General features: G+C 42.7%; 1 protein-coding gene across 20 annotated transcripts in view; it reads left to right on the top strand.

Moving 5' to 3' along the window:
- Positions 1 to 24,731, top strand: part of grik5 (glutamate receptor, ionotropic, kainate 5) — a 266,133-nt gene that overhangs the window by 61,398 nt on the left and 180,004 nt on the right. For 18 of the 20 annotated variants that reach the window (XM_073056128.1, XM_073056149.1, XM_073056213.1 and 15 more), the window contains 3 exons: positions 8,425 to 8,472; positions 9,634 to 9,683; positions 15,106 to 15,163. The gene's annotated coding sequence lies outside the window, so the exon portion shown is untranslated. The remainder of the gene's footprint in view (positions 1 to 8,424; positions 8,473 to 9,633; positions 9,684 to 15,105; positions 15,164 to 24,731) is intronic. The other 2 variants (XM_073056256.1, XM_073056204.1) reach the window with 1 other exon arrangement.

Genomic DNA, 24,731 nt, shown 5'->3' with positions numbered 1-24,731 from the left:
TCGTCCATTGTAATTTGTAGGCCACATCCTTACTACCGTTTGGCGGTCTGTATCCAACTCCCATCAGGGTCTTTTTACCCTTGCAGTTCCTCTGTCTACAATGATTCAACACCTTCTGGCCTCATGTCACCTCTTTCTAATGGTTTGATTTCATTTTTTTTTACCAACAGAGCAATGCCGCTCCCTCTGCCTTCCTGCCTGTCCTTTCAATGCAATGTGTATCCTTGGACATTAAGCTCCCAGCCATGATTCAGTGATGCCTACAACATCATACCTTTAACTGTGCTGCAAGTTCATCTACCTTATTCCATATACTGCATGCATTCAAATGCAAAACCTTCAGTTCTGTATTCACCCTTTTCGATTTTGTCTGCCTTTGATGTTGCAACTCATCCTGTTGACTGCAATTTTGCCCTTTCAACAACCTCTGCTCACTACACCTTGCCTCTGTTTGTAAACCAGCTACCTCATCTTCAGCACTGTCAACCACCTTGCCTATGATACTTCTTGCATTGAAATATATGCAGCTCAGGATACCAGTCGCACCATGCTCGTCCATTTGATTCCTAACTTTGTCTGAGGTCTTACCAACATCTGTCTCCACAACCTCTCCACTAACTGTTCTGGCACTCTGGTTCCCATCCCCCTGCAACTCTAGTTTAAACCCCACCATGCAGCATTAACAAACCTTCCCACTAGGATATTAGTCCACCTCCAGTTCAGGTGCAAACTGTACTTTTTGTACAGGCCCCACCTTCCCTGGAAGAGGGCCCAATGATCCAAAAATCTTATGCCCTCCCTCCTACACCAACTCCTTAGCCACATATTAAACTACTATCTTTATAGTTCTGGCCTCATTGGCACGGGTAACAATCCTGAGATCGCAACCCTGGAGGCCCTGCCCTTTAACTTAGCATCTAACTCCTTGAACTCCCTGTGCAGAACCTCGTCACTCGTCCTCCCCCTGTCATTGGTACCTATGTGACCACAACTTCTGGCTGTTCACCCTCCCACTTTAGAATGCTGAAAACTCGGTCGGAAATATCCTCGATCCTGGTACTCAGGAGGCAACATACCATCTGGGAATCTTGTTCTTACCCACAGAAACTCCTGTCTGTTCCCCTATCACCACAGTGCTTCTCTTCTCCCACCTTCCCTTCTGAACCACAGAAGCAACTCAGTGCCAGAGACCTGACTACTGTAACTTTCCTCTGTTCAGTCATTTCCCTCCCCGCCCAACACTATCCAAAGTGATATACCTATTGTTGAAGGGGGTTGCCACAGAGGTACTCTGCACTGGCTCTTTAACCCCTTTCCCCTTCCTGACTGTCACCCACTTTCCTGTGTCTTACACCTTGGGTGTAACTACCTCTCTATATGCCCTGTCTATTACCCCCTCATCCTCCTGAATGATCCAGATTTCATCCATTTCGAGCTCCAACTCCTTAATGCAGTTTGTTAGAAGCTGTAGCTAGATGCATTTCTCGCATTTGTAGTGGTCAGGGATACTGGAGTTCTCCCTGCCTTCCCACATCCTGCAAGTGGAGCATTTCACTATCCTGCCTGGCATCTCCACTGTCCTAGCTGAACAGATATAAAGAAGAAAAGGGAAAAAAAAAGAGATTTTCTTTCCTTTGCTTTCTTTGAGTGAAGCCTCTCTTTGCGGAAGCCTTGAAAGAACTGAAGTCTCAAGATTACCACTCTTGACTATGTCCACTCAGACGATGTCCTGTCTGGGTGGTGGGGTTTCCTGATGATAGATGTTTTCCTGCGACAGCGCTCCTTGTGGATGTGCTCAATGGAGGGGTGGGCTTTACCCAAAATTTATTGGGCTGTAGCCATGACTGCTTGAAGGCTTTTATGTTCAAGGGAGCTTGCGTTTCCATACTCTGCTGTGATGCGAGCAGTCAATGTATTCTCTCCCACATATCTATAGAAGTTTGTCAAAGTTTTAGATGATATGCCAAATTGGCTTTCAAGGAGCTGTGAACTTGTACCTTGAGATCTCTCTGTACAACAGTGCTCCTAAGGGTCCAGCCATTTACTGCATCATTTTTCATTTGACCTGACAAAGTGCAGCACTCATCTGGATTAAACTAAATCTACTATTTCTCTGCCCATATTTGCAAATGATCTGTACCCTTTACGAACCTTCCTCACCATTCTCAACTCCACCAACTTACTAATCAGCCCATCTACATTTTCATTCAAATCACTTAGGATGAAAATATCACAAACAACAACAGTCCCAGTATTTTTTTTTTTTTTTTAACTTTTTTTATTGTTTTCAAATAGTTACAAAATAAAAGTGTATGAGAAAAAAAAATGTTACCCAGCCCCCCTCCCCTTAACCCCTCCCCCCTAACATCCCTAAAAAAAAAGAAAGAGAAAAAAAAAAGGAATGCCTGGATATTGGAAGATCCCCACACGCTCCACGGAGTTCGTAATAACTTTGGTGTATGCATTTATTTCTTTCCCCAAGTAACCAATTATTTCATCTTCGGAGCACCTATATATTTAATCCTGTCTTTTGTAAATAAGGGCGCCAAATTTTCAAAAATGTTTCATATTTATCTCTTAAATTGTAAGTGATTTTTTCAAGTGGAATACAGCCATAAATTTCGTTCTTCCAACGATCTATACTTAGATATGTATCCGATTTCCAAGTCACTGCAATAGCTTTTTTGGCTACTGCCAATGCAATTTTTATAAATTCTTTCTGATATTTATTCAATCTGGATATCGGTTTTATCCCTTCAATATTACCTAGTAAAAGTAATGTTGGGTTGTGTGGAAGTTGTATTCCAATGATTTGTTCCAGTAAAACTCTTAAATTTGTCCAAAAAGGTTGAATTTTGGAGCAAGACCAAGTAGAATGTAAAAAAGTACCAATTTCTTGGTTACATCGAAAACACTGATCAGATAGATTTGGGTTTAATTTGTTTATTTTTTGTGGTGTAATATATAGTTGATGTAAAAAATTGTATTGCACTAATCTTAATCGAACGTTTATTGTATTTGTCATACTCTCAAGACATAGTCTTGACCAGTTTTTTTCTTCAATTTTGATATTCAAATCACTTTCCCATTTTTGTCTTGACTTATGGACTCCTTGTTTAATTGCCTGTTTTTGAATCAAATTATACATACAAGAGATAAATTTTTTAATCTTTCCTTTTTGAATTAAAGTTTCTATTTCATTGGGTTTCGGTAGTAACATTGTTTGACCTAGCTTTTCTCTTAAGTAAGCCCTTAGTTGAAAGTAACAAAAAAGAGTGTTGTTTGATACTTTATATTTATTCTTTAATTGATCAAATGACATTAATATACCTCCTTCAAAACAATCTCCTATATATCTAATCCCTTTTTGAAACCAATTATATAAAAGTTGATTATCCATTGTAAAAGGAATAAGTCTATTTTGGATTAAAGATCTCTTTGCTAATAAGGATTTCTTTGTCTCATCGTCAACATTTATCTTATTCCATAAATCAATCAAATGTTTTAATATAGGAGATTCTTTCTTTTCCCGTATCCATTTAGATTCCCATTTATATATAAAGTCTTCTGGTATGTTTTCTCCTATTTTATCTAGTTCTATTCTGATCCATGCCGGTTTGTCTTTCTCAAAAAAGGATGCAATAAATCTAAGTTGATTTGCTTTATAATAATTCTTAAAATTTGGAAGTTGTAACCCTCCTAGCTCAAATTTCCATGTCAATTTTTCCAACGATATTCTTGACATCTTACCTTTCCAAAGAAACTTCCTCACATATTTATTCAGCTCTTGAAAAAACTTCTGGGGTAATTGTATTGGTAGTGATTGAAATAAGTATTGTAATCTAGGGAATATATTCATTTTTATGGTATTTACTCTACCTACTAATGTTATTGGTAATACCATCCATTTATCAAGATCTTCTTGAATTTTTTTCAATAGTGGTAAATAATTTAATTTGTATATGTTTTTTATATCATTATCGACTCTTATACCTAAATATTTTATACCATTTGCCGGCCATCTAAACTGGGTTATTGATCGACATTGATTATAGTCTCCTTTAGTAAGAGGTAAAATTTCACTTTTGTCCCAGTTTATTTTGTAACCTGATACTTTCCCATATTCTTCTAATCTATAGGATAATTTACGCAACGATTGCAATGGGTTTGTTAGATAAAGTAGAACATCATCAGCAAATAAGTTGATCTTGTATTCTTCTTGGTTAACTCTAAAACCCTTAATATCTGGGTCCATTCTGATCAGTTCAGCTAATGGCTCTATCGCCAACACAAATAAAGCAGGTGATAATGGACAACCTTGCCTAGTTGACCTTGTTAACTGAAATGGTGTTGAAATTTGACCATTTGTCACTACTTTAGCTTTGGGATTAGTATTTAAGGTTTTAATCCATTTTATAAAGGATACTCCTAATCCGTATTTTTCCAATACCTTAAATAAAAAATCCCACTCCAATCTATCAAATGCTTTTTCTGCATCTAAAGCAACTGCCACGCTCATTTCCTCCCTCTTCTGTGCTAAATGAATTATACTAAATAAGCGAGTTACATTATCTGCTGATTGTCTATTTTTAATAAATCCTGTTTGATCCATATGTACTAATTTTGGTAAGCATTTAGATAATCTATTAGATAAGATTTTTGCTATTATTTTATAATCAGTATTTAATAAAGAAATCGGTCTATATGATGATGGCTTTAAAGGATCTCTATCTTTTTTTGGCAATACTATTAAAATGGCTGTCGAAAAGGATTCTGGAAGTTTATGCGTTCTTTCCGCTTGGCGTATTAACTCCATAAGAGGAGGAATTAATAAATCTTTAAACTTTTTATAGAATTCAGGCGGAAAACCATCTTCTCCTGGAGATTTATTACTTTGAAGTGATCCTAGGGCTTCTTCGACCTCTTTCAATGTAAAAGGCATATCTAATCCCTTCTGTTCTTCCGTATTTAATTTTGGAAGAGTTATTTGTGATAGAAACCTTTCTATCTTGACATTGTCATTTTGTGATTCTGATTTGTACAACTCAGAGTAAAAATTCTTAAAAGCTTCATTAATTTCTAAAGGTTTATAAGTAATTTTATTTACTCTTGTTCGAATTGCATTTATTGTTTTAGAAGTCTGGTCTGTTTTTAGCTGCCATGCAAGAACTTTATGTGATCTTTCACCTAGTTCATAATATCTTTGTTTAGTTCTCATAATTGCTTTTTCCGTTCGATATGTTTGGAGCGTATTATATTGTAACTTCTTGTTAATGAGTTGTCTTCGTTTTTCTTCTGTCATATTTCTTTGGGATTCTTTTTCTAATTTCGTAATCTCTTTTTCCAATTGATCTATTTCTATCATATATTCCTTCTTAATTTTAGAAGTATAACTTATTATCTGACCTCTCAAGTATGCCTTCATTGCTTCCCACACTATAAATTTATCATCAACTGAATGTGAATTTATATCTAAAAAGAACTGAATCTGTTTTTTCATAAAATCACAAAAGTCTTGACGTTTTAATAATATTGAATTAAATCTCCACCTATAAACTGATTCCTCTTTATCTGTCATTATCATTGTCATTATTAAAGGAGAATGATCTGACAGTATTCTTGCTTTATATTCCACATTTTTCACTCTATCTTGAATATTTGTTGATAATAGGAAAAAGTCTATCCTTGAGTATGTTTTATGTCTATTTGAATAAAATGAATAATCTCTTTCTTTTGGATTAATTCTTCTCCATATATCAATCAGATTTAAGTCTTTCATCAATGATAGAGTTAATTTTACTGCTTTTGATTTTGTAACAACCTTTGTTGATCTATCTAAAGCTGGATCTAGACAAAAATTAAAATCTCCACCTATTAATATTTTATCATGTGCGTTGGCCAAATTCAAAAAGACCTCCTGTATGAATTTTACATCATTTTCATTTGGTGCATAAATGTTCATAAGGGTCCATAGTTCTGAAAAAATTTGACAGTGTATAATTAGATATCTCCCCGCCGAATCAATTAATATGTTTTGTATTTTAATTGGTAGATTTTTGTTAACCAAAATTGCAACTCCTCTCGCCTTTGAATTAAATGAAGCTGCAATAACATTTCCAACCCAGTCTCTTTTTAATTTCTGGTGTTCTGTGTCCGTTAAATGAGTTTCTTGTAAAAAAGCTATATCTGTTTTCATTTTTTTAATATATGTTAAAATTCTTTTTCTTTTTACTGGCCCATTAAGCCCATTAACATTAAAACTTAAAAAGTTTAGTAGATTAGTCATTATTTTTTTTTATTATATTATTCCAATCTATAATAATACCTAATCTTTCCACTTTCATGGTATCTTGGGAAATCTTTATAAAAATCTCCGTGTTGCTATGTGTGTCCCCACCAATCATCCAGGCTAAAAGATAGAAGAAAATTAAAATATAAAGAAAAAAACAAAATAAACAGTCCCAGTATTGATCCCCTATGGAACATAAGTGGTCACAGACCTCCAGTCAGAACAACACCCTTCCAGCATCATCTTCTGACTTCTGTGGCTGAGCCAGTTTTGAAACCAATCTGCCAAGTCTCTATGGAGCCCACATGCTTTAATCTTCCAGACTGGCCTTCCATAAGGGACCTTGCAGAAGTATTTTTCAAAGTGCAGAGAGACAGAGTTGTTTCCCTTGGGCAGGAGGCTAAAGGGTGTCCCGAGAGAGGTATGCAGTATAAAATTACAAAGAGCATAGATAGGCTAGATAATAGGAAACATTGGCCTTTAGCAAAGATGTCGAGGAGAGAGGGCATAGGATTATGGTGAGAAGTTAGTGGTTCAGTAGAGATCTGGGGAAGAAAATATTTCTCACAAAATCTCAGAGAATCTCAGAACATTTAAGAAACATCTGGATGAGCACTTGAATTGCCAAGGCAGAGGAAAATATGAATGAAATGCTGGCAAATGGGATTAGTGTTGATACAGTCATAGTCTGATGTTCATGTTCTGCTGTAGGCCCTATTCCTGTGCTGTATTACTCTATGAATTTATAACTCAGAATCAGATTTATTATCACTGACATATGTCGTGAAGTTTGTTGTTTTGTGGCAGCAGTACAGTGCAAAACATTAAAAATTACTGTTAGATACAATAAAAAGTAAATAAATATTGCAAAAGAGGAATAGCAAGGTAGTGTTCATGGTTACATGGAATATTCAGAAATATGATGGTATAGGGGAAGAGGCTGTTCCTAAAACATTGTGTGTGGGTCTTTAGGCTCCTGTGCTCCTCTCTGATTGTTGTAATGAAAAGAGGGCATGTCCTGGGTGGTGAGGGCCCTTAATGATTGATGTCACTTTCTTAAGGCATGCCATTTGAAGGTGTCCTTGGTGATGGAGAGGCTTGTGCTTGTGATGGAGCTGGCTGAGTCTACAACCCTCCACGGCCTCTGTCGATCCTGTGTATTGGAACTTCCATACTAGACGTGATGCAGCCAGTTAAAATGCTCTCCATGGTACATCTGCAGAAATTTGCCAGTCTTTGGTGACAGAGCAAATCTTGTCCACCATATTGCCCTTATCAATACATTTTGTACCTGTTTAAAAGTTGAGTCAATTTATGAAGATGGAATCTCTCCCTAACAACACTGCAGTTACTATGTTTGGTTAGCACTCTCCTTTCTGAGTATAGATTAATCCTGGCTCTTCACAGGCCTGTGCTTACCCTATCTTATCCCTGTTGCCCTTCTCGAATAAAGGTCCCATGCTTGCTGTCCTCCAGTCACCTGGAACCTCACCTGTGTCAGCAAAGGCTCGAAAATCTCCTTTCACGGCCCCTGCAATTTCCGCCCTTACTTCCCACAGCGACCAGGAAATGAGGAGGAGCAGAAATTTCTGGGAATAATCAGCTGGTCATTAAGCATTTGTGTAAAGAGATGCTGTCAGTATTCTAGGGCTATTTCTCTTTCTCAGGACTTCATAGGTTTCCAGCATGGCATTGTTCTGATTTACGTCTCATCTGGGAATGTTCCCATTTTGGAGCCCAGTGGCTTATCCTACCACTAATTTTTGTTAATGATAACAGTTTGTAGAATTTCACTGTTGCCATTCTTGTAATTTCCTGCTACAACATCCTTCTCCTGATGAGAAGCATTTATTTAAGACCTCAATAATTATCCTCAGGCTCATACACAGGCTGTCAATTTGATCCCTACTCTTTCTGTAGTTACCTACTTGCCTTTAATGTAAAATACTTCAGGATTCTCTTTGATCACATCTGTCAGTGATATTTCATGCCCCCTCTTGCGGTCTTAATTTTCTTTTCTGAATGAAAGGTCTGTTCTCAGTTTCTGTATCTTATTCAGGTGTTACTCTCTCTGTACAGTCCAGTACATCTGACACCACTGATCTCTCTCTCTCTCCCTCTCCTTTCTTTCCTAGCTCAGCCTGCAGTGCCTACAGAGTGCGGTGCCTAGGGTGTCTGGATGGGTGAGTAAATGGCTCATTTTACTTGAAAAATTTAGTTGTTTAGAGTACCTTTTGGGTTTTCCTAGCCTTGTAGTTTTCAGTAACAGTGGTAAACAAGAGGTGTAAAATGGTTAAGTGCTAGCCTGTGCCCTTCTGGTAATGGGATAACCAGCTCAAACTGGTTAGTGAGAGGCATCTGACTCTGGTCTTGATGAACCTGTGGGCATGTGGGTTCTGTTCATGAACAGCAAGTTTGTGGTGCCCGGTAGTATGGTGGCACAGACTAGACACAGAGAATAGAATAAATGCATGACTTTTGGTATCAATTTCTCTAACTTCCAGTAACCTCCCCCTTCTGTCCTTCCCCCCCCCCCAACACATACTTATTTTCCTTTTACCCCTGTTCTGATGGCCTTCTTACTTATTTTTCTCTCCTGCCTTCATGTCCTACTATTTACCTCCCTCTGGGTTCCCCATCTCCTTCCCTTCATTCCGCCATCCTCTCCTATCAGGTTCCTTCTTCTTCAGCCCTTTACCTCTTCCACCTATCCCCCTCTAAGCTTCTTCCTTCATCCCTGCTCCCCCATCCACCCACCTTCCTCCACAAATGGTCTTAGCAATCACCTGTCAGCTTGTATTCCACCCCCCCCCCACATTCTTATTCCAACTTCTGCCCACCTTCTTTCCAGTCCTACTTGAAGGATCTTGACCCAAAATGTTAACTGCTCATTTCCCTCCGTAGATGCTGAGTTTCCGACCTGTTGAGTTCATTTAGTGTTTGCTTAAGATTTCGAGCATCCGCAGAATCTCTTGTGTCTCAATTCTGGGCTGGGAGGCTGTGCTCAATAGACACTGCAGTGAATACTTCTGAGGCCCGAAGAGATTGCCGACCACATTAGCAAATTTTGTTTACACCTAAATTTGTAAGGATATGATGGTGGTTTGTGAGGAGAAGAAGACAGGTTTTGGTATTGTGATGGATGGAACATGATGTGGAAAAATGTGTACCCTAGTCTTTCACAGGGGAAAAAAATTCTTATTCCATTCTGATCCCAGTGTATTTACTCTCTCCCCACTGGTTTCTGAATGTTTAATCTCTGCCCATCGATCCCAGAGTATTTTCTTTCACCCACCCACTGGTCCTAGTATGTTCACTCTCTGCCTCTCTCCCCACTTTTCTAGCTCAGCGTCCTGCACCAACCGAGTGCCGTGTCTAGGGAGGCTGGATGTTGGTGAGTGATTATCTGAATTTGGCTTTACATATTGAATATGTCAGACTTAATTGCTAGATCCTTAAAGTTCTGATTTTCATTTGCATTGGGAGTCTGATAGTCTAAAGGTTAACAACTAGTGCATACCTCGCTGGATATTCAGGTGAACTTGAACTGGTTAACTTATTTGAGATGTCTCTAAAGAGGCAGCTCCTGAAGTTCTGCTTGTACTTCAGCCCCTTGCTTCTGATCCTCAGTTACCCAGTGAGGAGGGGGTCGGCTGCTTGGGGGATATTCTTTGGTTTCTTGCAGTCATGAAAAGAGTAGTTGCCATACCAAGATACTGATGGAACTCAGCACATTAGGCAGCACTTATGGAAAGGAATCGTCATTTCAGGCTGAGACCCAGAACGTTGACTCTTTATTCCTTTCCCTAGGTGCTGCCTGACCTCCTCCAGCATTTTGGATTTCCAGCATTTGCAGAATCTCTTGCGTTTATTGTGTTGCTGTGCCAAGTCATAATGCATCTGGACAAAGTGCTTTGATCAGGAATGGTGAGGGTCAAAGGGGATATAGCAAATATCTTTAGACTCCTGAGGAAGCTGAGGCATTGGTGAGCTTTCTTGTCCGTGGTGCCTATATGGTTGGACTAGGTTAGACGTTCACCCCTAGAAACTTGAAGCTTTCAACTCTCTCAACCTCTACACTATTGATGTAGATAGGAGCATGTGCACTACCTGCTTTCCTGAAGTCAGTGACCAGCTCTTTTGTTTTCTGTCTGAGGAGAAGGGGTGGATGTGTCCACTACCTTAAGCAACGTGGGAGGGATGAGATTCATTATTGTTTGGGGTGTGGGGGCATTGGTGCCAGATACTGTTGTGGCCAAAAGTATGAATACTGAAGACTTCGTTGCTTGCTTTGTGCCAGGTTTGAAGGTGAACTTGGAAAGGAGAGGTCCAAATGTTGTGGTCGCTGTGGGAAGTAATGAGACAGGTCAAAGGAAGAGGTTCAGCTGAAGGAATGGGTGCAGCTAGGGTCCAGATAAACAACAACCTGAACCATAAAATGAATCTCTATTACTTCATGAAACGCACACAGATTGGCACAGAGCAAGTTGGATGTGTGACTCAAAGATCAGTGTGGGAGAAATAGCTTTCAGTTCTTGGGGCATTGACGGAAGAGTGGTCTTCACTTTGACCAGACAGAGAACAGTGAATTAAATAACTGTGGCAGTGGACAACCACTTTAAACTGAATTGAATAGTAGGGGCAATGGCTTCTGGTGAGGGGTATTTTAGAAAGATAAAGAGTAAGGGCAAGGTGATAGTGCAGGGCACAGGCGTGGGTAATGATAGTAAGAGTCCAAAGATTGACTGGAAGGGAATGGCTACACAAATGAAAGGTTGTCCTTCCAAATGAGTGTAGGACATTCACAATGTAGGACCCTATGGAAAGTTGTACAACAGAGGGACCTGGTTTCAGGAAACGACTGTAGCATCACACATAGACAGGGTGGTGAAGAAGGTTTTTCATCCTGGCCTTCATCAGTCAGGGCATAGAGCACAGAAGTTAGAATGTTATGTTGCATTTGTACAAGACATTGGTGACACCACATTTAGAATACCGTGTTCAGTTTTGATCACTCTGTTATAGGAAAGTTACCATAAAGATGGAAAGAATACAGAAGGATGTTACCAGGGCTCGAGGACTGTATTATGGAGGGAGGTTGAGCAGGTTGGGACCTTTTTCATAAGAGCATAGAAGAATAGAGTGTATAAAATCATGAGGGAATGGATAAAGTCAATGTGCGTATTATTTTTCTCAGGTTTAAGGTGACAGTGGAGAGATTTGATAGGAACCTTAGGCAACTTTTTCACCCAGAAGGTGGTCAGTATATGGAAAGTGCTAGAGGTGGGTGGGTTAACAACATTTAAAAGGTCCTTGGACAGGTACATAGATAGGAAAGATCTATGGGCCAAACACAGGCAAATGAGACCAGCTCAGACAAGAATCTTGTGTGCTTGGGCCGGTTGAGACAATAAATGTGCTGTAAATTGAAACTTCAAATACTGTCAAGAGCAGAGAAAATGGTGCAAAAATAACATTGAAGGATCTTTATGTGAATGCAGGTAACATTTGTAACAGAAATGAAGTAAAATGGCACATTCTAAAAAAAAATTACACACCGTAATTGTTAAGGTTGCATCACAGCATAAAGGCAGACTTGGCCCACCGTGTCCAGGAAGACCATTTTGTCCATCTGCACTAACCCCATTTAGCTGCATTAAAACTGTATCCTCACATGCTCTGTTTACGTTCAAGCAAGAGAAAATCTGCAAATGCTGGAAATCCAAGAAACACACACAAAATGCTGGAGAAACTCAGCAGGTCAGGCAGCAGCTTTGGAAAAGAGTATAGTCCATATTTTGAGCCAAGACCCTTCACCAGAACTGGAGAAAAAAAAAGATGAGGAGGCAGATTTAGAATGTGGGGGGAGGGAAGGAAGACACACAAAATGATAGGCGAAACCAGCAGGGGTGGAAGTAGTGAAGAGCTGGAAAGTTGATTGATGAAAGAGATAAAGGGCTGGAGAAGGAGGAATCTGATAGGAGAGAACAGAAAGCATGGAAGAAAGAAAAGGGGGAGGAGTACCAAAGAGAGGTGATGGGCAGGTAAGGAGATAAGGTGAGAGAAGAGAAAGGGAATGGGGAATGGTGAAAAGGGGACATTAACAGAAATTTGAGAAATCAGTGTTCATGCCATCAGGTTGGAGGCAATAAGGTGTTGCTGCCCCCAATCTGAATATGGCCTCATTGCGACAGTTGAGACATGTCAGAACGGGAAGTGGAATTAAAATGGGTAGCCACTGGGACATCCCGCTTTTTCTGGTGGACAGATTGTAGGTGCTCGGCGAAGTGGTCTCCTATTCTATATCGGGACTCAGTGATATACAGGTGCCACACTGGGAGCCAGATTCAGTACATGACTCTAACAGAGCCATTCTATCACCTCACCTGGAAGGACTGTTTGGAGCTCTGAATGGTAGTGAGAGAGAAGCTGTAAGGACAGGTGTAGCAGTTGTTCTGCTTACAAGGCTAAGTGCCAGGAGGGAGAAAGCAGAAACTGAGAGGAAGGAGAGAAAGACATGCTTGGTAGTGGGATCCTGTTGCAGATGGCGGAAGTTAGGGAGAATTATGTGCTGGATGCGAAAGCTGGCGGGGTGGCGGGACAAAAGGAACCCTATCCCTGGTAGGGTGGCAAGAGGATGGGGTGAGGGCAGATGTGTGTGAAATAGAAGAGATGCGGTTGATGGCAGCATTGATGGTGGAGGAAGAGAAATCCCTTTCTTTGAAGGAGGACATCTCCTTGGTTCTGGAATGAAAAGCCTCATCCTGAGAGCAGATGCAGTGGAGACGGAGGAATTGAAAAAATGGGATGGCGTTATTACAAGTAACAGGGTGGGAAGAGATATAGTCCAGGTAGCTGTGAGAATCAGTGGGTTTATAATAGACATCAGTAGATATCGAGAAAGTGAGAGGGTGGGGGGGGGGGGGGCGGAGGTAGGTGTCAGAAATGGACCAAGTAAACTTGAGGACAGGGTGGAGGTTGGAGGCAAAGTTGATGAAGTCGACAAGCTCCGCATGGGTGCAGGAAGCAGCACCAGTGCAGTCATAGATGTAGGGGCATCTTTTTCACATTGAGGATGTCAATTGTTGGTGAGCTGCAGAGGATCTGTTTGAGGCAGTTGCAATATTATCTTTTAAAAAGCACTTGAGTAGGTACATAAGGGGAGGAGTTTAGAGGGATATGGACTTAGCACAGGAAATTGGAACTGTCTGGGTGGTCACTGGCCAGTATGGACTGGTAGGGCTAAAGGGTCTGTATCTGTGCTACATTGCTCTGTGACTCTGTCACTTCCAGAAGGCATTCCACAAGGTGCATAATGAACGATTCAATCAGAAGAGTCTATGGTGTTGGAGTAAAAGATTTACCGAGGGACAGGAGGCAGCAGGGAAGGATAAAGGGGACCGTGGATCTGTGCTGGGACCACAACTCACAATAAACAGTGATGTGTTAAGGATAGGAAGCACATATACAGCTGTAAGATTTACTGACCACCCAAAAATAGGTGGAAGGGCAGTTAGGTAGGAGACTACTGATTGTTTACAGCAAGTTATAGATCGATGAGGTGACAGAGCAATGAGTTGTCAAATGGGGAATAACAGGGGAAGATGGAGTTGTTTGGTTTATAGAAACATAGAAAATAGGTGCAGGAGTAGGCCATTCGGCCTTCGAGCCTGCACTGCCATTCAGTATGATCATGGCTGATCATCCAACTCAGAACCCTGTACCTGCTTTCTCTCCATACCCCCTGATCCCTTTAGCCACAAGGGCCATATCTAACTTCCTCTTAAATATAGCCAATGAACCGGCCTCAACTGTTTCCTGTGGCAGAGAATTCCACAGATTCACCACTCTCTGTATGAAGAAGTTTTTCCTCATCTCGGTCCTAAAAGGCTTCCACTTTATCCTTAAACTGTGACCCCTCGTTCTGGACTTCCCCAACATCAGAAACAATCTTCCTGCATCTAGCCTGTCCAATCCCTTTAAAATTTTATACGCTTCAATAAGATCCCCCCCTCAATCTTCTAAATTCCAGTGAGTATAAGCCTAGTTGATCCAGTCTTTCTTCAAATGAAAGTCCTGCCATCCCAGGAATCAATTAGGGAGAGGAGCAGGGGAACAGGATTGCTTAAATGGAGAATGACAGCAGAGAGCTGCAGCACCCAAGGATGTAGCTGTGCCTGTGCACAAAACACACAAACAAGTGCAACAGGGATTAGGGAAGGCTAGTGGACAGTGTTATGGGGATTGAGGAGAGAGTGCTGCACTCTGGGAGTAGTGGTGAGGAGAGTCCTGCACTCTGGGAGGGGCAGTGAGGAGAGAGAGCTGGACTGTGGGAGGGGTGATGAGGAGAGAGTGCTGTACTGAGGGTGGGGTGTGAGGAGAGAGAGCATGGCTGCTGGAGGGGCAGTGAGGAGAGAGCACTGTGCTGTCAGAGGGGCTGTGAGAAGGGAGTGCCGCACTGTGGGAGGAGCAGTGAGGGTTTGCACTTTGGGAATGGTGGTGAGAAGAGCACTGCACTGCAGAAGTGGTGATGAGGAGAGAGTGCCACACTGTGGGAGAGGCAGTGAGGAAGGAGTGCTGAGCAGTGAAGAGGGAGTTCTGTGGGAGAGGTGGTGAGGAGAGAGCACAGGGATGTGGGAGGGGTGCTGAGGATGAAGCACCATGGTATGAGAGGGGCAGTGAAGAAAAAACACCGGGCTGTGGGAGGGGCAGTGAGGAGGGAGCACTGTGGGGGGGGGGGGGGGTAGTGGTGGGGTGGGGGGTGTTGTATAATCAAAGTTAGTTGAAGGGCTAATGGAGGATTGCTTCTCTCTCAGGTGGACATAAGGGATCCCATGGCACAGTTTGCAAGAAGAGCAGCTGAATTATCATCTGGTACGGCTCTATTTCTGTTAGTCCATCCAAATTTAGTGTTACATTTCTTGCTGCCACATTGTATGCATTGCAGTTCTGCCTCTGCTAGTTGCCTCGAGACATGGGCAGAAGTTCTGTGCTGAAATGTACTTCCCTCTCTGTTTCCCACTGTTGCCAATTATGGCCCTGGTTTGTTCACCTCTGGACATTATAAGCTCTCAGTCTAGTTTACACAAAATTCATACTTGCTCTATCCCCAGTGCATTCATGCTCACAGTGATCCCGGTATATTTAATCTGACAGTTTTCCCACTGTTTTCACTCTTTACATTGCTCCCAACATACTCCTTTCACAGCGCTCCCAATGCATTCCTTTCACAGTGTTCACAGTGTGGCTGATGTCACAGTGTCCCTAATGGAATTTGCTTATTATTGTCACATGTACTAACATACAGTGAAAAGCTTGTCTTGTATACTGTTCATACAGATCAAATCATTACACAGTGCATTGAGCTGGAACATGGTAAAACAATAACAATGCAGAGTAAAGTGTAAAAGCTACTGAAAGAGTGCAGTGCAGGCAAACGATAAAATCCAAGATCATAAAGAAGCCAAGAATCCATCTTATTGTTCAAGCGGGGTAGAGGCTGTCCTTAGGCCTGGAGGTGTGTGTTTTCAGGCTTTAGTATCTTCTGCCCTCTGGGAGAGGGGAGGAGAGAGAATGTTTGGGATGAGTGGGGTCTTTGACTGGCTGCTTGACTGAGAACTGTAGAGAGAATGTGTTTCCTCTCACCGTGTTCCCATTCTATTTCCTCTCAATGCTCCCACCATGTATTCTCTATCGCAGTGTTCCCACTTTACTTGATCTCACAGTGTTCCTAGTGTGCTTGTTCACAGTGTTCTCAGTGTGCTTGTTCTCAGTGTTCTCAGTGTGCTTGATCTCACAGTGTTCCTAGAGTGCTTGTTCACAGTGTTCTCAGTGTGCTTGTTCACAGTTGTCTCAGTGTGCTTGTTCACAGTGTTCTCAGTGTGCTTGTTCACAGTGTTCCTAGTGTGCTTGATCTCACAGTGTTATCAGTGTGCTTGTTCACAGTTCCTAGTGTGCTTGATCTCACAGTGTTCTCAGTGTGCTTGATCTCACAGTGTTCTCAGAGTGCTTGTTTACAGTGTTCTCAGTATGATTGTTCACACTGTTCTCAGTGTGCTTGTTCACAGTGTTCTTAGTGTGCTTGATCTCACAGTGTTCTCAGTGTGCTTGATCTCACAGTGTTCTCAGTGTGCTTGATCTCACAGTGTTCCTAGTGTGCTTGATCTCACAGTGTTCTCAGTGTGCTTGATCTCAGTGTTCCTAGTGTGCTTGTTCACAGTGTTCTCAGTGTGCTTGATCTCAGTGTTCCTAGAGTGCTTTTTCACAGTGTTCTCAGTGTGCTTGATCTCACAGTGTTCCTAGAGTGCTTGTTCACAGTGTTCTCAGTGTGCTTGATCTCAGTGTTCCTAGTGTGCTTGTTCACAGTGTTCTCAATGTGCTTGATCTCAGTGTTTCTTGTGTGCTTGTTCACAGTGTTCTCAGTCTGCTTGTTCCCAGTGTTCCCAGTGTGCTTGTTCACAGTGTTCCTAGTGTGCTTGTTCTCAATGTGCTTGATCTCACAGTGTTCTAAGTGTGCTTGATCTCACAGTGTTCCTAGAGTGCTTGTTCACAGTGTTCTCAGTGTGCTTGTTCACAGTTGTCTCAGTGTGCTTGTTCACAGTGTTCCTAGTGTGCTTGATCTCACAGTGTTCCTAGAGTGCTTGTTCACAGTGTTCTCAGTGTGCTTGTTCACAGTTGTCTCAGTGTGCTTGTTCACAGTGTTCCTTGTGTGCTTGATCTCACAGTGTTATCAGTGTGCTTGTTCACAGTGTTCCTAGTGTGCTTGATCTCACAGTGTTCTCAGTGTGCTTGATCTCACAGTGTTCTCAGTGTGCTTGTTCACAGTGTTCCTAGTGTGCTTTGTCCCACAGTGTTCTCAGTGTGCTTGATCTCACAGTGTTCTCAGTCTGCTTGTTCACAGTGTTCCTAGTGTGCTTGATCTCACAGTGTTATCGGTGTGCTTGATCTCAGCGTTCTCGGTGTGCTTGTTTACAGTGTTCTCAGTGTGCTTGATCTCACAGTGTTCTCAGTGTGCTTGATCTCAGTGTTCCTAGTGTGCTTGTTCACAGTGTTCTCAGTGTGCTTGTTCAGTGTTCTCAGTGTGCTTGTTCACAGTGTTCTCAGTGTGCTTGATGTTACAGTGTTCCTAGTGTGCTTGATGTCACAGTGTTATCAGTGTGTTTGATTTCACAGTGAGCTCAGTGTGCTTGTTCACAGTGTTCCTAGTGTGCTTGATCTCACAGTGCTCTCAGTGTGCTTGTTCTCACAGTGTTCTCAGTGTGCTTGATCTCAGTGTTCTCAGTGTGTTTGTTCACAGTGTTCTCAGTGTGCTTGTTCACAGAGTGCTCAGTGTGCTTGATCTCACAGTGTTCCTAGTGTGCTTGATCTCAGTGTTCTCAGTGTGCTTGATCTCACAGTGTTCCTAGTGTGCTTGATCTCACAGTGTTCTCAGTGTGCTTGATCTCACAGTGTTCTCACTGTGCTTGATCTCAGTGTTCCTAGTGTGCTTGTTCACAGTGTTCTCAGTGTGCTTGTTCACAGTGTTCTCAGTGTGCTTGTTTACAGTGTTCTCAGTGTGCTTGATGTCACAGTGTTCCTAGTGTTCTTGTTCTCACAGTGTTCTCAGTGCGCTTGATCTCAGTGTTCTCAGTGTGCTTGTTCACAGTGTTCTCAGTGTGTTTGATCTCACAGTGTTCTCAGTGTGCTTGATCTCACAGTGTTCCTAGTGTGCTTGATCTCAGTGTTCTCAGTGTGCTTGATCTCACAGTGTTCCTAGTGTGCTTGATCTCACAGTGTTCTCAGTGTGCTTGTTCACAGTGTTCTCAGTGTGCTTGTTTACAGTGTTCTCAGTGTGCTTGATGTCACAGTTTTCCTAGTGTGCTTGATGTCACAGTGTTATCAGTGTGTTTGATTTCACAGTGAGCTCAGTGTGCTTGTTCACAGTGTTCCTAGTGTGCTTGATCTCACAGTGTTCTCAGTGTGCTTGTTCTCACAGTGTTCTCAGTGTGCTTGATCTCAGTGTTCTCAGTGTGCTTGATCTCACAGTGTTCTCAGTGTGTTTGATCTCACAGTGTTCTCAGTGTGCTTGTTCACAGTGAGCTCAGTGTGCTTGTTCACAGTGTTCCTAGTGTGCTTGATCTCACAGTGTTCTCAGTGTGCTTGATCTCAGTGTTCCTAGTGTGCTTGTTCACAGTGTTCTCAGTGTGCTTGTTCAGTGTTCTCAGTGTGCTTGTTCACAGTGTTCTCAGTGTGCTTGATGTTACAGTGTTCCTAGTGTGCTTGATGTCACAGTGTTATCAGTGTGTTTGATTTCACAGTGAGCTCAGTGTGCTTGTTCACAGTGTTCCTAGTGTGCTTGATCTCACAGTGCTCTCAGTGTGCTTGTTCTCACAGTGTTCTCAGTGTGCTTGATCTCAGTGTTCTCAGTGTGTTTGTTCACAGTGTTCTCAGTGTGCTTGTTCACAGAGTGCTCAGTGTGCTTGATCTCACAGTGTTCCTAGTGTGCTTGATCTCAGTGTTCTCAGTGTGCTTGATCTCACAGTGTTCCTAGTGTGCTTGATCTCACAGTGTTCTCAGTGTGCTTGATCTCACAGTGTTCTCACTGTGCTTGATCTCAGTGTTCCTAGTGTGCTTGTTCACAGTGTTCTCAGTGTGCTTGTTCACAGTGTTCTCAGTGTGCTTGTTTACAGTGTTCTCAGTGTGCTTGATGTCACAGTGTTCCTAGTGTTCTTGTTCTCACAGTGTTCTCAGTGCGCTTGATCTCAGTGTTCTCAGTGTGCTTGTTCACAGTGTTCTCAGTGTGTTTGATCTCACAGTGTTCTCAGTGTGCTTGATCTCACAGTGTTCCTAGTGTGCTTGATCTCAGTGTTCTCAGTGTGCTTGATCTCACAGTGTTCCTAGTGTGCTTGATCTCACAGTGTTCTCAGTGTGCTTGTTCACAGTGTTCTCAGTGTGCTTGTTTACAGTGTTCTCAGTGTGCTTGATGTCACAGTTTTCCTAGTGTGCTTGATGTCACAGTGTTATCAGTGTGTTTGATTTCACAGTGAGCTCAGTGTGCTTGTTCACAGTGTTCCTAGTGTGCTTGATCTCACAGTGTTCTCAGTGTGCTTGTTCTCACAGTGTTCTCAGTGTGCTTGATCTCAGTGTTCTCAGTGTGCTTGATCTCACAGTGTTCTCAGTGTGTTTGATCTCACAGTGTTCTCAGTGTGCTTGTTCACAGTGTTCTCAGTGTGCTTGTTCACAGTGTTCTCAGTGTGCTTGATCTCACAGTGTTCCTAGTGTGCTTGATCTCAGTGTTCTCAGTGTGCTTGATCTCACAGTGTTCTCAGTGTGCTTGTTCACAGTGTTTTCAGTGTGCTTGTTCACAGTGTGCTCAGTGTGCTTGATCTCACAGTTTTCTCAGTGTGCTTGATCTCACAGTGTTCCTAGTGTGCTTGATCTCACAGTGTTCTCAGTGTGCTTGATCTCAGTGTTCCTTGTGTGCTTGTTCAGTGTTCTCAGTGTGCTTGTTCACAGTGTTCCCAGTGTGCTTGTTCACAGTGTTCCTAGTGTGCTTGATCTGATAGTGTTCTCAGTGTGCTTGATCTCAGAGTGTTCCTAGTGTGCTTGATCTCACAGTGTTCTCAGTGTGCTTGATCTCACAGTGTTCTCAGTGTGCTTCATCTCACAGTGTTCCCAGTGTGCTTGATCTCACAGTGTTCCTAGAGTGTTTGTTCACAGTGTTGCTAGTGTGCTTGATCTCAGAGTTCTCAGTGTGCTTGATCTCACAGTGTTCCTAGAGTGCTTGTTCACAGTGTACCTAGTGTGCTTGTTCACAGTGTTCTCAGTGTGTTTGTTCACAGTGTTCTCAGTGTGCTTGTTCACAGTGTTCCTAGTGTGCGTGATCTCACAGTGTTCTCAGTGTGCTTGATCTCAGTGTTCCTTATGTGCTTGTTCACAGTGTTCTCAGTGTGCTTGTTCAGAGTGTTCTCAGTGTGCTTGATCTCACAGTGTTCCTAAAGTGCTTGTTCACAGTGTTCTCAGTGTGCTTCTGCACAGTGTTCTCAATGTGCTTGATCTCACAGTGTTCTCAGTGTGCTTGATCTCACAGTGTTCTCAGTGTGCTTGTTCGCAGTGTTCCTATTGTGCTTGATCTCACAGTGTTCCCTGTGTGCTTGATCTCACTGTGTTCCTTGTGTGCTTGTTCGCGGTGTTCCTATTGTGCTTGATCTCACAGTGTTCCTAGTGTGCTTGTTCACAGTGTTCCTATTGTGTTTGATCTCACAGTGTTCGTAGTGTGCTTGTTGACATTGTTCCTAGTATGCTTGATCTCACAGTGTTCTTCCTGTGCTTGATCTCATGGTGTTCCAAAAGTGCTTGTTCACAGTGTTCTCAGTGTGCTTGTGCACAATGTTCTCAATGTGCTTGATCTCACAGTGTTCTCAGTGTGCTTGATCTCACAGTGTTCTCAGTGTGCTTGATCTGACAGTGTTCCTTGTGTGCTTGATCTCACTGTGTTCCTAGAGTGCTTGTTCACAGTGTTCTCAGTGTGCTTGTTCACAGTTGTCTCAGTGTGCTTGTTCACAGTGTTCCTAGTGTGCTTGATCTCACAGTGTTATCAGTGTGCTTGTTCACAGTGTTCCTAGTGTGCTTGATCTCACAGTGTTCTCAGTGTGCTTGATCTCACAGTGTTCTCAGTGTGCTTGTTCACAGTGTTCCTAGTGTGCTTTGTCCCACAGTGTTCTCAGTGTGCTTGATCTCACAGTGTTCTCAGTCTGCTTGTTCACAGTGTTCCTAGTGTGCTTGATCTCACAGTGTTATCGGTGTGCTTGATCTCAGCGTTCTCGGTGTGCTTGTTTACAGTGTTCTCAGTGTGCTTGATCTCACAGTGTTCTCAGTGTGCTTTATCTCAGTGTTCCTAGTGTGCTTGTTCACAGTGTTCTCAGTGTGCTTGTTCAGTGTTCTCAGTGTGCTTGTTCACAGTGTTCTCAGTGTGCTTGATGTCACAGTGTTCCTAGTGTGCTTGATGTCACAGTGTTATCAGTGTGTTTGATTTCACAGTGAGCTCAGTGTGCTTGTTCACAGTGTTCCTAGTGTGCTTGATCTCACAGTGCTCTCAGTGTGCTTGTTCTCACAGTGTTCTCAGTGTGCTTGATCTCAGTGTTCTCAGTGTGCTTGTTCACAGTGTTCTCAGTGTGCTTGTTCACAGAGTGCTCAGTGTGCTTGATCTCACAGTGTTCCTAGTGTGCTTGATCTCAGTGTTCTCAGTGTGCTTGATCTCACAGTGTTCCTAGTGTGCTTGATCTCACAGTGTTCTCAGTGTGCTTGATCTCACAGTGTTCTCACTGTGCTTGATCTCAGTGTTCCTAGTGTGCTTGTTCACAGTGTTCTCAGTGTGCTTGTTCACAGTGTTCTCAGTGTGCTTGATCTCAGTGTTCTCAGTGTGCTTGTTCACAGTGTTCTCAGTGTGTTTGATCTCACAGTGTTCTCAGTGTGCTTGATCTCACAGTGTTCCTAGTGTGCTTGATCTCAGTGTTCTCAGTGTGCTTGATCTCACAGTGTTCCTAGTGTGCTTGATCTCACAGTGTTCTCAGTGTGCTTGTTCACAGTGTTCTCAGTGTGCTTGTTTACAGTGTTCTCAGTGTGCTTGATGTCACAGTTTTCCTAGTGTGCTTGATGTCACAGTGTTATCAGTGTGTTTGATTTCACAGTGAGCTCAGTGTGCTTGTTCACAGTGTTCCTAGTGTGCTTGATCTCACAGTGTTCTCAGTGTGCTTGTTCTCACAGTGTTCTCAGTGTGCTTGATCTCAGTGTTCTCAGTGTGCTTGATCTCACAGTGTTCTCAGTGTGTTTGATCTCACTGTGTTCTCAGTGTGCTTGTTCACAGTGTTCTCAATGTGCTTGTTCACAGTGTTCTCAGTGTGCTTGATCTCACAGTGTTCCTAGTGTGCTTGATCTCAGTGTTCTCAGTGTGCTTGATCTCACAGTGTTCTCAGTGTGCTTGTTCACAGTGTTTTCAGTGTGCTTGTTCACAGTGTGCTCAGTGTGCTTGATCTCACAGTTTTCTCAGTGTGCTTGATCTCACAGTGTTCCTAGTGTGCTTGATCTCACAGTGTTCTCAGTGTGCTTGATCTCAGTGTTCCTTGTGTGCTTGTTCAGTGTTCTCAGTGTGCTTGTTCACAGTGTTCCCAGTGTGCTTGTTCACAGTGTTCCTAGTGTGCTTGATCTGATAGTGTTCTCAGTGTGCTTGATCTCAGAGTGTTCCTAGTGTGCTTGATCTCACAGTGTTCTCAGTGTGCTTGATCTCACAGTGTTCTCAGTGTGCTTCATCTCACAGTGTTCCCAGTGTGCTTGATCTCACAGTGTTCCTAGAGTGTTTGTTCACAGTGTTGCTAGTGTGCTTGATCTCAGAGTTCTCAGTGTGCTTGATCTCACAGTGTTCCTAGAGTGCTTGTTCACAGTGTACCTAGTGTGCTTGTTCACAGTGTTCTCAGTGTGTTTGTTCACAGTGTTCTCAGTGTGCTTGTTCACAGTGTTCCTAGTGTGCGTGATCTCACAGTGTTCTCAGTGTGCTTGATCTCAGTGTTCCTTATGTGCTTGTTCACAGTGTTCTCAGTGTGCTTGTTCAGAGTGTTCTCAGTGTGCTTGATCTCACAGTGTTCCTAAAGTGCTTGTTCACAGTGTTCTCAGTGTGCTTCTGCACAGTGTTCTCAATGTGCTTGATCTCACAGTGTTCTCAGTGTGCTTGATCTCACAGTGTTCTCAGTGTGCTTGTTCGCAGTGTTCCTATTGTGCTTGATCTCACAGTGTTCCCTGTGTGCTTGATCTCACTGTGTTCCTTGTGTGCTTGTTCGCAGTGTTCCTATTGTGCTTGATCTCACAGTGTTCCTAGTGTGCTTGTTCACAGTGTTCCTATTGTGTTTGATCTCACAGTGTTCGTAGTGTGCTTGTTGACATTGTTCCTAGTATGCTTGATCTCACAGTGTTCTTCCTGTGCTTGATCTCATGGTGTTCCAAAAGTGCTTGTTCACAGTGTTCTCAGTGTGCTTGTGCACAATGTTCTCAATGTGCTTGATCTCACAGTGCTCTCAGTGTGCTTGTTCTCACAGTGTTCTCAGTGTGCTTGATCTCAGTGTTCTCAGTGTGCTTGTTCACAGTGTTCTCAGTGTGCTTGTTCACAGAGTGCTCAGTGTGCTTGATCTCACAGTGTTCCTAGTGTGCTTGATCTCAGTGTTCTCAGTGTGCTTGATCTCACAGTGTTCCTAGTGTGCTTGATCTCACAGTGTTCTCAGTGTGCTTGATCTCACAGTGTTCTCACTGTGCTTGATCTCAGTGTTCCTAGTGTGCTTGTTCACAGTGTTCTCAGTGTGCTTGTTCACAGTGTTCTCAGTGTGCTTGTTTACAGTGTTCTCAGTGTGCTTGATGTCACAGTGTTCCTAGTGTTCTTGTTCTCACAGTGTTCTCAGTGCGCTTGATCTCAGTGTTCTCAGTGTGCTTGTTCACAGTGTTCTCAGTGTGTTTGATCTCACAGTGTTCTCAGTGTGCTTGATCTCACAGTGTTCCTAGTGTGCTTGATCTCAGTGTTCTCAGTGTGCTTGATCTCACAGTGTTCCTAGTGTGCTTGATCTCACAGTGTTCTCAGTGTGCTTGTTCACAGTGTTCTCAGTGTGCTTGTTTACAGTGTTCTCAGTGTGCTTGATGTCACAGTTTTCCTAGTGTGCTTGATGTCACAGTGTTATCAGTGTGTTTGATTTCACAGTGAGCTCAGTGTGCTTGTTCACAGTGTTCCTAGTGTGCTTGATCTCACAGTGTTCTCAGTGTGCTTGTTCTCACAGTGTTCTCAGTGTGCTTGATCTCAGTGTTCTCAGTGTGCTTGATCTCACAGTGTTCTCAGTGTGTTTGATCTCACTGTGTTCTCAGTGTGCTTGTTCACAGTGTTCTCAGTGTGCTTGTTCACAGTGTTCTCAGTGTGCTTGATCTCACAGTGTTCCTAGTGTGCTTGATCTCAGTGTTCTCAGTGTGCTTGATCTCACAGTGTTCTCAGTGTGCTTGTTCACAGTGTTTTCAGTGTGCTTGTTCACAGTGTGCTCAGTGTGCTTGATCTCACAGTTTTCTCAGTGTGCTTGATCTCACAGTGTTCCTAGTGTGCTTGATCTCACAGTGTTCTCAGTGTGCTTGATCTCAGTGTTCCTTGTGTGCTTGTTCAGTGTTCTCAGTGTGCTTGTTCACAGTGTTCCCAGTGTGCTTGTTCACAGTGTTCCTAGTGTGCTTGATCTGATAGTGTTCTCAGTGTGCTTGATCTCACAGTGTTCCTAGTGTGCTTGATCTCACAGTGTTCTCAGTGTGCTTGATCTCAGAGTTCTCAGTGTGCTTGATCTCACAGTGTTCCTAGAGTGCTTGTTCACAGTGTACCTAGTGTGCTTGTTCACAGTGTTCTCAGTGTGTTTGTTCACAGTGTTCTCAGTGTGCTTGTTCACAGTGTTCC

Source organism: Hemitrygon akajei, chromosome 1, assembly GCF_048418815.1.
Source record: "Hemitrygon akajei chromosome 1, sHemAka1.3, whole genome shotgun sequence".
Taxonomy (NCBI): Eukaryota; Metazoa; Chordata; class Chondrichthyes; order Myliobatiformes; family Dasyatidae; genus Hemitrygon; species Hemitrygon akajei.
Note: the sequence above shows the minus strand (reverse complement) of the source record. Positions and strands in the feature narration are given on the sequence as shown.